At 26.9% G+C, this 13,314-nt stretch overlaps 1 protein-coding gene across 2 annotated transcripts in view; it reads right to left on the bottom strand.

The window, feature by feature from the left end:
- The window catches only part of loh (thrombospondin type 1 domain containing lonely heart), a 263,706-nt gene that overhangs the window by 82,575 nt on the left and 167,817 nt on the right, over window positions 1–13,314 (bottom strand). The gene's annotated exons all lie outside the window — the stretch shown is intronic.

Raw genomic sequence — 13,314 nt, 5'->3', positions numbered from 1 at the left:
TATGTTGTTTAAATTTCAATTGTGGATAAAAAAATATATAACTTTTTTACGCTTTTAATGACATTCAAAACGAGGTATTGATTACTGATTATTCAGCGAATAGGATACAAAAAGCGTGATTTTTGTATTTGTTGTTTTACATGAGTTTATAGTCATTTATGAATCACTTTCGTTAAAAACTTAGACACGAGTTACGAAAGCAAAGAGAAGGTCATATTTAATTTATATTTTATTTTATTTTTTAATTAAATTTAATACTATTAATATAGGTTGTTTCAAAGTAAGCGGCCAAATTTTATTCAATTGTAAACGACATTGATTGGAACAAGATGTTCGTAGTAAATTATTGAATTTTATGTATTCTTATTTGTAGTTACATATATTTATTTTTTGAGGTTCTTATGCGTTATGGTGTCGATCAGATATTCACGTATATTTTAAACAAAATGCGACGTGAAATATTAATTTAGGATATGGGGAGAGTACTGTTAGTCAGAGAACGGTAAGATCCTTTCCCTTGCAGATTATTACAGTTTTATGAACATTTGATTGAAGACTGATATTATAAAGGCCTTAGATGAAATTACAACCTCTAAAAATCAGGAATTTTATGAACAACGAAATCATTCATTGGTAAATCATTAAAAATATAACATTACTGTTATTATAGCATATTTTGATAAATAAAATTGTAGTTAAAAAATTAAGCGTTTTATATGTCACTTCATATATGAAGCTAAGAGAATATTAACTAATATTTTCTATATATTTTTTAATTTTAGTGTGCAATTTTAAAACGTTTTAAATCTATCAAAAGCAGTATTAAGAACACGTTAATTGCTAGTAAAGAGTAATAAGCTAGTAAGTATCTTTTATTAAGAAGTCAAATATATAATTCGGAACTGTTGAACTACATAGATAAAATGCTATAAAATATTTCACCATTTGGATTAGTTTTTTATTAAAATCAAAAATTATTTCAGGAGGAAAACATATATTGATCTATTTCATAAATATTTAGACAACATATGTTATATACAAATTTATGCACGCAAGTCTTATTTTACAAAAAAAATGGGTTAAAAGTGGAAGATCAGGATGAAACCTTTTTTGTAAAGCGATGTTGGGATTTCATAAATGACTACATCTGCTTACAACAGGAGTCTATTTTAACACTTTAGCACTTGAACATAGTCGTTTGATTTTGTATCTAAGCTCTAACATAAATCTGTATAAATTATACCACATTTTTATTATAGGTATAAGGTTTTAAATTTATCCCATAATTGTTTTTTTACAAAGTAAATCTATTCGAGAATAGGTTCAGGCAATTAAAATACTAGTTAAAACACTTTATGTTGGCTAATTTGGAATTAATGTTCATCAAATAAAAAATATATTTGATGAACATCTTGTTTTTGATTTTTTTAACGATTTTTGAATTATTTTAAAAGTTAGTGCCAGCAAAGACCTTAAAGATTTCTTCCCAGATGATTACTGTTGACTGCACACATTTCTGTTGATAAGAGAGAGATAACTTTTTACAAATTTATAGTAATCAAGAATTAACTGCATCAAAGCGTCAGGAGCGCTTAAATTATTTCAAACGAAAATACTATTGAATTAATCAAATAACATTGATGTGCTGCGGTAGAATTTTGCAAAACAAGTCCATTAGTAAAAGTAAATTAAAATTTATATAAACAAATTTTAATTAAAGTATAAATACAGAGAGATTGAGACATAAATAAAACCATACCATTAGCATTTTATTTTAAATTGTTTCAGAAAGGAGTCAGACATTCATTGCATAGATAAAAAAAACATTACGCGCCGGGCCAAATTAATTTGAATATAAAAATTGTATTTACGACGTTTTGATTTATAAGACAAACATCTCAACTTATACCAACTTATCATTTGATATTTTTAAAATTAAATAATTTTCAATGAAATAACAAAAAAAAACATTAGTTTTAAATTAACTACAGTTTTCTTAGTAAAAATAAAAAAATATTTATATCCTTATTTAAAATTTTAATAATCGTCGCTATGTTATGGATTATAATAATTTAGACTATTTTATAAAATACTAAATATTTTAAAAAGACGCTAATGCTCAAAAATAAATCTTTGATTAATAACAACAATTGCAACTGTCATTAATTAATATAAGAAATATTATATATTCAAAAAATATATTTATAGCGGCCATATGAAGCAAATTATAAGTAAAAAAAAATCGAGCACGGCGAGATAAGGCGTGACTCATCAATGGAAATTTCGACAAAGTTTGTTTTCTCAGAACACGTAAAAGATTTTAAACTTTTCATATTGTCAGAAGAAGTAACGGATTTGCTCAAAAAATATAACATTGATTTCACAATATCAGTTAGATGTGAACTAAACATCGACACTTAAGTTATGCTCTTTAGGCTTATCAGAAATATATTACTTTCGAAATAAATGTATTTTGTTGTAAGAAATACGTACACCAGAAAGAGGCAATGCTTTCGGACCCACCACTGGGGCTTTGCCCTTGAAAATGCAGCTGCAAAGACTGGCTTTTATACAGGTAATCTATACTAAGCCACTTTAAAGACTGATGACACTAAAGTGCTCCTTAGTAACCGCAACCCTAGATGTTGCATCACAAGAGAGCCTGCGCTTCTAATGACCACATAAATTAATTACAAATATATGTTTTTGAATCTTTAAAAGAATAGAATTGCATCTATTTCAACACATTATAACTTACATTAATTCCAAAAGCTTTATGGATTATTATTTTTGTGATTTTTTGAAAAGAAAAAAAAATATGATCTGATCTTGATCATTTTTCATAGCCTATAAATAACTTTGGTAACATATTAGAACCAATCCATTACTGCCACAAGTGAAAGCAGCAGAATTGGTTAAGACCTTATTTTATATTATTTTTTAATTGCTATGTAGCTCTGTTAGTGGATAAAATATTATGGCAAAATTCAACGTATTAGAGGGTCAATTGGGTGATGTGTGGTCGCGCATTGTCGTGCAGGAGAATTGAACATTTTTAATACTAAACTGAGTACTAAGCATTTCAGTTCTTAATGCATTATAACTATTTTTTGGTTTCACCAGGCTTTTAGTGGATCAATCAAATTAATTATGAATTTTTTGTTTTTAGAAATATTTAGTATTCAATCATGTAGACTACTTTATGTTGTTTTTGAGAATGTATTTTTGTCTCATGTTAAAATATGAGTTGGGCTTCCAAATCGGGGCCCCGGGTACTCGCGTGTTTTTAAAGGAACTAAGAACCGGGTAATTTAACGGATACCCGGTTCTTTTAATTTCAATATAATGTTTAATTTTTTTAATTAAACATCTGTTGTTGCACGATTTTAAAGAAGCAAAATTCTCCGTCTTTTTTTTCTATTTTGCAAAACCGATTTAGAGATTAGTTAAAGCCTTCCGGGCAACGACATTCTGTGCTTCCAAGAAGTCCAGTAAAATCAGAGCTGCATACAGAGTAGGTAGTGATAAGCAGAGTATCGAAAAGGTAAAATGAATTATGATTAAAATTCAAGATAATTCAAGATAAAATTCAAAATCCAATTCGTGAATTTGAACTCCGTGTCAGTATATAATAGTTAACAAAAACTACCTGTTACCCGGTTCCACTATAAAAAAATTGCCAGAGAACCGGGTAATTAATTCGGGCGAGTATTTGGATGCCCTAAAAATGAGATTTTTTACGTTAAAAAAAAATAGTTAATTATTAAACCAAAGCAATTGACCTATTTATACATTTCTCAATAGTAGTCATACCAAAATGTACTCATACCTTCTGTTGCTCTACAATAGTTTTGAACTGAAACATTGCTTATTTTTATCTTGAATTTAAAGTAATAAAATCACAAAACAACTTTAGAAATATTTATATAAGATGCAAACATATTGATATTTAGTTAATACAATCTTAAATAATTACGCAATTTTTCAATATAAAATTAAAAAAAATACTTTTTAACGTGTACGAGTTTCAGTCTATCTAAAATATTTAATATTAACGATCCATTGTTTCGATAACTAACTTCTCATATAATATATATTATGAAACCGTACTTTGTTTGATTAAATATTAATAATACAACATACACATAATATGAAATCATGTTCTCGGAAAAATCAACATCGTTGCTTGTACTGGAGCGGTAAAACGAAATCGGAAAACTTCACCGATTTAATATTGACTTTGAATTAATTATAATGTTTTTTATTAAATACTTTGAATTTACATCACATGCGAATGTATGCATATGCAAAATCTAACCAGATTTCCTCGCTTCAATTGATAAGCATACTAATACGATTTACAATAGTGCATCGTTCACACTCGCGCACTGTTTGATCTTTTGTGAACTTAATAATATTCACATTCGCTTTTGAGTTTAAAATAACTATGAATAAGAACGAACAGATATCTGTAATACACCAGGCGTTCAACCACTTAACGTAAATTATTGACGTTGTAGGATTGCATGCGTTGCGGAAAATTATTATATTATTACTAATTGTTTTATTAAAATATTTTGAGAAATTTAGAGACATACTTTCTTTTGAGCCGTAGTTTAATTAAAGTATTTATATTGGCTCTTATTTAGTTAATAGTTCAACTTAATAATTCAAAGCAAGTTTCAAAATGCAATATATATGAAACTTAAACCCTATGTATATATCGTATTCGAGTGGAGTTTAATTTCCACCGATATCGTTAATGATAAAGTAGTTATTGATTTGTCGAATTAACCCAGTAGCGTTCTACAAGGCGAGCTTTAAAGTTATGCTACATAATGTTCATTAATATTATCTATATAATAAATTAAAAGTTCTACATATATAATTATTTAATTATTTAATAATAAATTGTTGAAAATCTCCATGCTAAGCTTTAAACCACCGTTTCCTGTATACACAGTCGATTCCCACAAGACTTGTACTTTACCAGTGGTAATTTGCAGTACTCTACCAAGTCGAGTATGCAGATTATCGAACGGTTCTCGAAGAGAACTCCATCTTGGCACTTATGTTCAATTTGTGCGATAAAGTGCCGCTTTTACCCTAAAATATTTTTAAACGATAAACACATTGATGTTTATTAGTGCGACACAAACTTATCGATCTGGCGTTAATTTAAAATAAAGATGCACTTAAAATATATGTAAAATTGGCAAAGATCAAGATCGTGACAATTTAATGTCGTCATTAAAAAAAGGCGAAAGAGGAGCAAAATTCCTTTTCGCAATTTGATACCACATCGTAAAAGCTAATGCTGTGGAATGTCGTCCGGGACTGGTCTCGTCTCTTGGCGTTTTACTTTTTACCAATGGCAGTTTTCAATCGAGCCGATCAATGAAATTCGGAGGTAGTCAAGTACCTGTATTTATTACAGAATACGCGTAATACAGAATACTGTAGAATATCATAACACGCGCATGATTCTCTTAACATTTTATATTATCGCATTTGAAATAGTCTCATAAACTTTAAGAAAGTAACTGCAGGCAAACACATAAAACTAAAATATAAAACTTAAAGAACAGAATAATGTTATTAAAATCGATAGATATTTTAATAAATAATACACATAGTATCGCATTACAAAAATAAAGTTACGACACTGTAGTTTGTAATTAAAGTGTTTACATCTATTAATAATATATGTAAAGAAGACTATGGTTTTAAAGATTTATAATTTAGAAGGACAACGCAAATTTTATTATGCTGCAGAAAGTGAGTGCCGCGCGAGCTATTAAAAGCCAATGAATAAACACCTGCTCAGATAAATATGAATAAATATTGTTAACAATGGTTAATAGACATTAAAAAAAAGTTCCTGTTGGTCTGATATGTGTATCTTAAAAAAATAAACATTATAATATCATCTATATGAGCTTAAGTTTATAATAAAAATATTTGTAAAAGTAGGTGCTGTAGCAATTAAACTACAGCGTTGATTTTGATCAACTTTTTCGTAATAACATGACATACATTAGGCCAATGAGTTATAACAAAACATATGCTTTATTAATCACAATCAGTATATGTCACTTTAATTTGATTTATTAATTTGATTACAGTATTCATCCGCGAGATTTGGAAAAACTAGGAAAACCTTATATATGATGATCGATCAAAATCATAACTTTATAATGATAATTAATTTTGTTCTCTCACATAATATGTGACACGAACTTACATATTTTAGGTATTATTCATAGACTTATAAGTACAGATCTACAGCCCTGGTTTAAATAATTAATACATAAATATATATCTAGGAGACTATTTAGAAAAGGTAAGCAAATTTGAGCTTTCAAAACAGCAAAGTAAAAAAGAATATGATACTATAAATACAAATATTCTTGTTATATCGAATTAAAAAATACTCTTTAATTAAAAATAATATTTTTGCATAAATTCTGAAGAGTAGCGATATAATACTTTCAGAATTTAATTCAGTGTCTTAGAGTGCAACTGTGTAATATTTAAAACGGATGTCATTTATAGGGTGGTAATTTAATTCGTGCGGTACCCATTTTTCATTTTATTATTATTTTTTATGACTGTTTTATATGTTATAATCTGTGAAACTAACGAATTAACTAATACGTGTAGTTTTGATTTAACTAGCACTTTTAGTTAGTTGTTATCAACTGAGGAAGGAATCATAGTTTCATTTATGTTTGTAAGTACATTTTACCAAAAACATGGGTTAACTTATAAGTAAGTACTACTACTTTATTAATAGTTTTAGAGTGAAAAAGTTAAAAAAAAACGGTTTTGCTTATATAAAAAACACTATTATTAATTGAAGCGATCAGCTTATACTATCAAGTCATAAAAAGAACCAGTTTATCTTGTCATAAATAATTTTTTTGTGGAAATAAGACACCACCGTGAGAAAAATTTTAACAGCTAAAGGCGCAAAGTACACGTTATCAGAAATTATCTAATGCTTTTATAAAAGACAACACGCGCAGCCATTTAACTGCATTTTTTTGAAAACTTTACCCTTTTGTAATTAATGATCCCACTGAATAAAAGCGGAAGACAAAATCTACTATTAAGGGGTCATGGATATACGAAAAAAAATATTTTGTTCATTAAATAAACTACTCTATATCCAATTGAAGGAAGCAACTTATACTATCATGTCATAAAAATAATCAGTTTATCTTGTCATAATTTTTTATAGGCATATTAGAAAAAAGTGGGCTTCTATGTTGAAATAGGACACCACCGTGAGAAATCTTTTAACAGCCTTAGGCACAAGGTACACGTTATACATCAAAAGTTAACTATCGCTTTGATAAAAGACAACGCATGCAGCCGTTTACCAGTTTTTTTTTCAAAAAAACTCACTACCCATCTGTAATTAGTCGTCCCATTGAAAGAGGCAGACGACAAAATCTGCTATAGAGAAGCCATGGATATAAATACGGCTACTCAGGCAACCAATTATCACTTCTCCTCAGACACTTTTCTAAGGACTTTAATTCACTGAAATATGTACAATATATATATATATATATATATATATATATATATATATATATATATATATATATATATATATATATATATATATATATATATATAAATATATATATATATAATATATATATATATATATATATATATATATATATATATATATATATATATATATATATATATATATATATATATGTGTATATATATATATATATATATATATATATATATATATATATATATATATATATATATATATATATATATATATATATATATATATATATATATATATATATATATATATATATATATATATATATATATATATATATATATATAAAAAACTTCCACAATAATAAAACGGAATTCGATCTTACTAAAATGTAGTCTGAGTAGACTTTTATAACTAAATTAATTATGCTAGCAAGCTATAGTTAGCATTTTAATAACTAGAATCATTTTGCCTAAAAGAAGATACTATATTAAAAAACACATAAAACAACAGAAATTTTGTTCTGTATAGTATATATAGTTAAACTTTCTAAAACGTCTGTTTTTATAGTATGCCAGTAAAAATGTTCTCTACTCCTTATGTTTGAAAATATATGTTGTTAACCTACGACTTTCTAGAGAAGTATTGTATTATATAACAACGTATTCATCTGAAGTATTGTTTGGTAGAGCCAAAGGTTGTAAATATACTATTAAGATAAAGACAAGAAAAAACAACTTATAGTATATTGAACCAGACTAGCAAAGCATAGTATTTTTAAAACAACCGTTAAATAATGTGACCATCAAATTTTTACTTGCAATCGATGGTTATCTCTAAATGTGGTTACCCATCGTATATTAATGACGTGTCCTTGACTTTAAAAACAGCGCTGTTTAATACTTTTTTTGATACTTAATGGCAGTCGATTATCGCGTGCTCAATCATCAATGTAATTTATATCTTCCTGTGAATTAGCGCATAATTCTTATAAATACATAACTACTGCGTATAGCAGGAAATGTATCACTATTGATCCTTTCATTTTTTACTATGAACATTGAAATGAACATAAATTCCTAGAACGCTCAGAAAGGATCTATGAACCGTTCAGTGACGTGTGATATTAGCTAAATTGAAAGGTCACAGACACGTGTGACGATATGTGCCGTCAATATTTATCAAGTGGGCGACGTTCGCCAAAAACTATTTATTTTCGACGTTCTGTTATTTGAGCACCAACTTGAGCGGAATAATTGTAGTGTAGTGTAACCTTTCTCAAAGTTTCGCAATCCGTTCGTGTGTTATATGTATTCAACGAGTGTGTGACAAATTGGTTATCGCACTTCATTACAAGCCTTATGTATTTTTAATTCGCGTCATTCACGCGACGGCTAATTTAATAATAGCGCCGAAAAATGCCGCAGAATATTAATCATTGGGCAGATTCTTGATAAACAAAAAATTGACAGTGATTGTGAGTAACGACCGAGATATCGACGCACAAAATAAAATGATTCATGAGAGCCTATATATTATTATTGTGGCGAACCTTCGAGCTTGGGCAGGATGCAACCTTAAAATGGCCTCAGACGTAATCAAGACGAACAATGAAAGCCGACGATTGACGGAGATATTAAAATTGATGATGCGAAAGAAGGTCACGATTTTTCTCTCGTCTAGGATTGCCAATTGTTTTGGGAAGGTCGGGAATTTCGGTACTCAATAAGGATAACCTTTACCGTTTAATGAATTGGGATTGACTTTAAGATGCACCAGGTGTTCAAGAGAAATAAAATAAAGACGCTATGGACTCAATCATTGTTGAGATTCAAGTTTTATTACGGTTCGTTTGTAATTGGTATCGTTTGGAATTACACATTGGGCTAAATTGATATCAATGTTTAGTTGTTGAGAAAGAGCGCGGTTTGCGTATGACATCAGTCGTGTTGTGGCACCGCAAGGAACTCCCTTGAAGTTCCCGTGTGGGAAACACAAACATTAATGCCAAAGTTGCGGTAGTGACTAATCGCATTATATCAAGTGTTGTGACAAGACCTTTCCAAACTGTGGGACGAAAGACTTTCTTAAAAAAATTAAGCAGTTGAGTCAAGACGCGGTATAATTAAATGGAAATTTAACGCGTTGTATGACATTGAAAATCTAAATTCATCTATATTAAATTCAAAAAATAATAATATTTGGAAACATCTGGCGGCTTTGTATTGAAGAAAGCAAAAAAAATATGTAAACATAACATAAATATTCTTGGTACAAAATTAAATCATATCTTAATTTCATTAAATAATAAATTAACTATTAAAATATAGTTTTAATATGGCTACACCAATGTATGTAAGTTTTGTAAAAAAATCATGATAATATAAAAAAATACCTCTAGATACTATGAGATATATATTATAGTAAATTTTTTTAATTACTAAGTGAATATATTATATTATTTTATTAAAACCTTCCATCGTAACCTGACGGGAACAAACCCAATGCGCTATAATGGGAAAAATCTGTACCAAGTGAATAAGTCAATCAGATATAATGAATACCCACAAAGTAATTATTAACATCAGAGTAAAAGTCTGAGAATCAGTGACATCTATACTAATAATTATTATTATGTGTAATATATATTATAACCAATAGAAGTCACTGCAGCTATGGCCGGTTTTTTTGTATTAGTAATAGCTTGGGATTCCAATCCCGGGCCAAAATTTTGATCCCGGGATTTCGGTATTGCAATTAGTCGATCCCGGGATCCCGGGACCAGTCCCGGGATAATTTTCATGTTATTTTATCGATAAAAATAATTTAAAATGAATAATACAATATATTTTTACATCTGTTTTTTATAACGTACAATGTATAAAGTACGTATAATTTTAGTCTTGGACTTAAAATAGAAAATAATATAATAAAAATAAAAAAGGGAAGGTCTTATATATTTATTTGAGAAGAACAAAATGAACTTTTGACAATGTATGTACATACTATGTACATTCATAGACACAATTAATTGAAAACATTATTTTGAATAAAACTCACGAAGTAACATCAAAGCATCAAGTGTTTTATCATTTAGCCTTGATCTGACTTTGGTTCCTAAGCAGCCTGCTGCTGAAAAAGCACGTTCAGATTCACAGCCTTAAAGATTCACAGATGACACGTGCAACTCGCGCAAGTTTGTACACGAAATATAACGATGTTGTCAATAATAATTCGATTGTGCTTGATAAATCAACCAATCCGAAAAATTCGGGATTATGTTTTATAATCCCGGGACTCATCGGGTATTGAAAATCGTTCGGGATCCCGGGATCCCGGAATTCGGGATCCCGGGATTGGAATCCCTTGTAATAGTGCTTAATTATAAATAAAAATTCGAGTACCGCTGCCGGGGCTCGAACCCGCAACCTCATAGTTACTAGTCTGAGACGATATTGGCTACACTATTCCGTCCTTATATAACAAAGAAGATCAGAAAAATAGTTATAAATATAATATATTATAAGACGTTTGCGGCGGAATTGTTGTACAATTTTATTTACTTATTTTCATATTTTTTTCGATATATTTTTTTTAAACACAGTATTTTTTTGTGAAAACCAAATTATTCGAAAAAAAGTGTTAAAAAAAGATAAAAGAGAAATTCGACTATATTTAAAAATTAGATCGCATAGAAATAACCGTTTTGTAATTAATATGTAAAGACTATATTTTATTTAAAGATTTTTTCAAACTAAAAATGAAATGAAACGATAAGTCTTTTATTTACCAAAAATTTAGTAAAAAATAAGAGTGTACATCTAAAATATGAAATTAAGTTATTTTTGTGGCAAGAATTTTGTTTTATAAATTTTTTACATTTTAATGTATGAAAATAAGTTAATAATATTAGTATAAATTGACTTTACCACAAAAATGAGATATTTTGATTTATATAAAAAATTCAAAGTTTTTTTTAAATAATGTTTTAATTTTATTTTTAGTGATTCTCAAAAGTCTTTTGTAAAACCATTAATTATAGCAGCAAAATAATAAATTCGTCTATATCTAAAAATAAAAAAAAACGATTTGTAATCAGTGTAATTATTATTAATATAAAAAGTTAAAGTATAAAAACAGATACTTGTCACAAAGATAAAATAAAGGAAGATGTAATAACTATATGTTTTAATTTAATTTAATTTTTTTACGTATTTTTTTATATAAATATTAATTAACCAAAAACACGCCGTTTTTTAAAAATTCAATTAAGGGTTTTAATATGTCTTGATATATATGATTTTTACTAATTTATAAATTTTGGGTTGTTAATAAAATATATATTTTATTGATAAAATTGCTTTAAAGCAATAATATTTATTTCAAATAAAATAAGATTTATTAGGCTTTGAGAATATTTTAAATTTATTTATCAAGTAGTTTGCATTATATGTATTATAACATAATTAGTTAATACAATAAATTGAAAAATATTAAATGCTATAGTTTTAGTATTAAAAACAAGTTAATAACATTAAATAAAAAATTTACATAAAGATTAGATCTAAGGATGATTTAAACTAAATAATTGTTTTTTATTTATAATAAAAAAATATTTTTAATAATACTAATACCCCCAGTTTTTTAATATTTTAACTTAGTACTAGTCTTTAAATATTTAATTTTAATATACTTTGATATTTTTTATTTAAATTATGGCTGTAAATGAAAATTTATTTTTTATTGATAAAATTGATTTTTCTTATTTACAATAAATTAAAAGTATAGAGCCCGAAAAATAATTTAAAACGATCCAAGACATTTTAAGACCAGTTATTATTTAATATTACTTTAAAAAACATTATTAAAATATTTTGAAAGCCATGAATTATAACAAAAAAATTAATAGGCAATAGTAAATAATAAGATCTCATATAAATTCGATCTAAATTGTTTGTGTAATATGACATAATAATTAGATTATTTTATATTTGAGGCAACAAATATGTCAAATCAAAATGTTATAGTGGCAATGTATAAAAACAGTTAATAACATTGTAAAATAATCTCGATTTACTAAATATAAAGCTCAGACTAAATTATTTTCGCCATGTTTATATAATTTATTATAATATACTATGATGTATATTTAATTTTTTATTTTTATAAAGTTTTGTACCTGAGAATAAAAATGTTATTTTTGAGAATAAGAAGTGAAATTCTCATAAATAAAAGTTATTATTAAATTGAATAAAAATATAATATATATTCTAATTTATTGAAATAAATCATAAAGGCTTTAAAATTAAAGCAACCATTTTAATAACAATAAATATGATCAAAACTGTATTAAAAAAAAATATTCAGCTTGTATATTAACATATAAATCAAATTATATTTGTAGCAAATATCTCATTGTATAGTCTTTATATTCATTAATATTATATTATTTACAAGTTTCTCTGAATTCGTTTCGAGTTTATATTTAGCTGATAAATATCATTCTCTATTTTAACAATTTGTACCAATATATGAAGCAATATGTAAATTATATAACTTAATACATCAACATAGTAAATAATCCTGTCTTTCATTGTGTTTGTAATTCTACTGATTCATTAATGAAGAAAATAAATACGAGACACTATAAGGCTTAAGTCGAATGTAGATGCAAAATAAATAATAATCACGTTAAAACTTGTTTATAATATTTTTGAAGAATGCATCTGACATCCAGATTAATAAATTTCTTTATTCAAAACTCTTAAAAGCATACC

The sequence above is a fragment of the Plectrocnemia conspersa genome, unplaced genomic scaffold (assembly GCF_051122295.1).
Source record: "Plectrocnemia conspersa isolate PC_06_02 unplaced genomic scaffold, ASM5112229v1 ptg000010l, whole genome shotgun sequence".
Taxonomy (NCBI): Eukaryota; Metazoa; Arthropoda; class Insecta; order Trichoptera; family Polycentropodidae; genus Plectrocnemia; species Plectrocnemia conspersa.
This window is presented reverse-complemented; position numbering and strand designations above follow the sequence as displayed.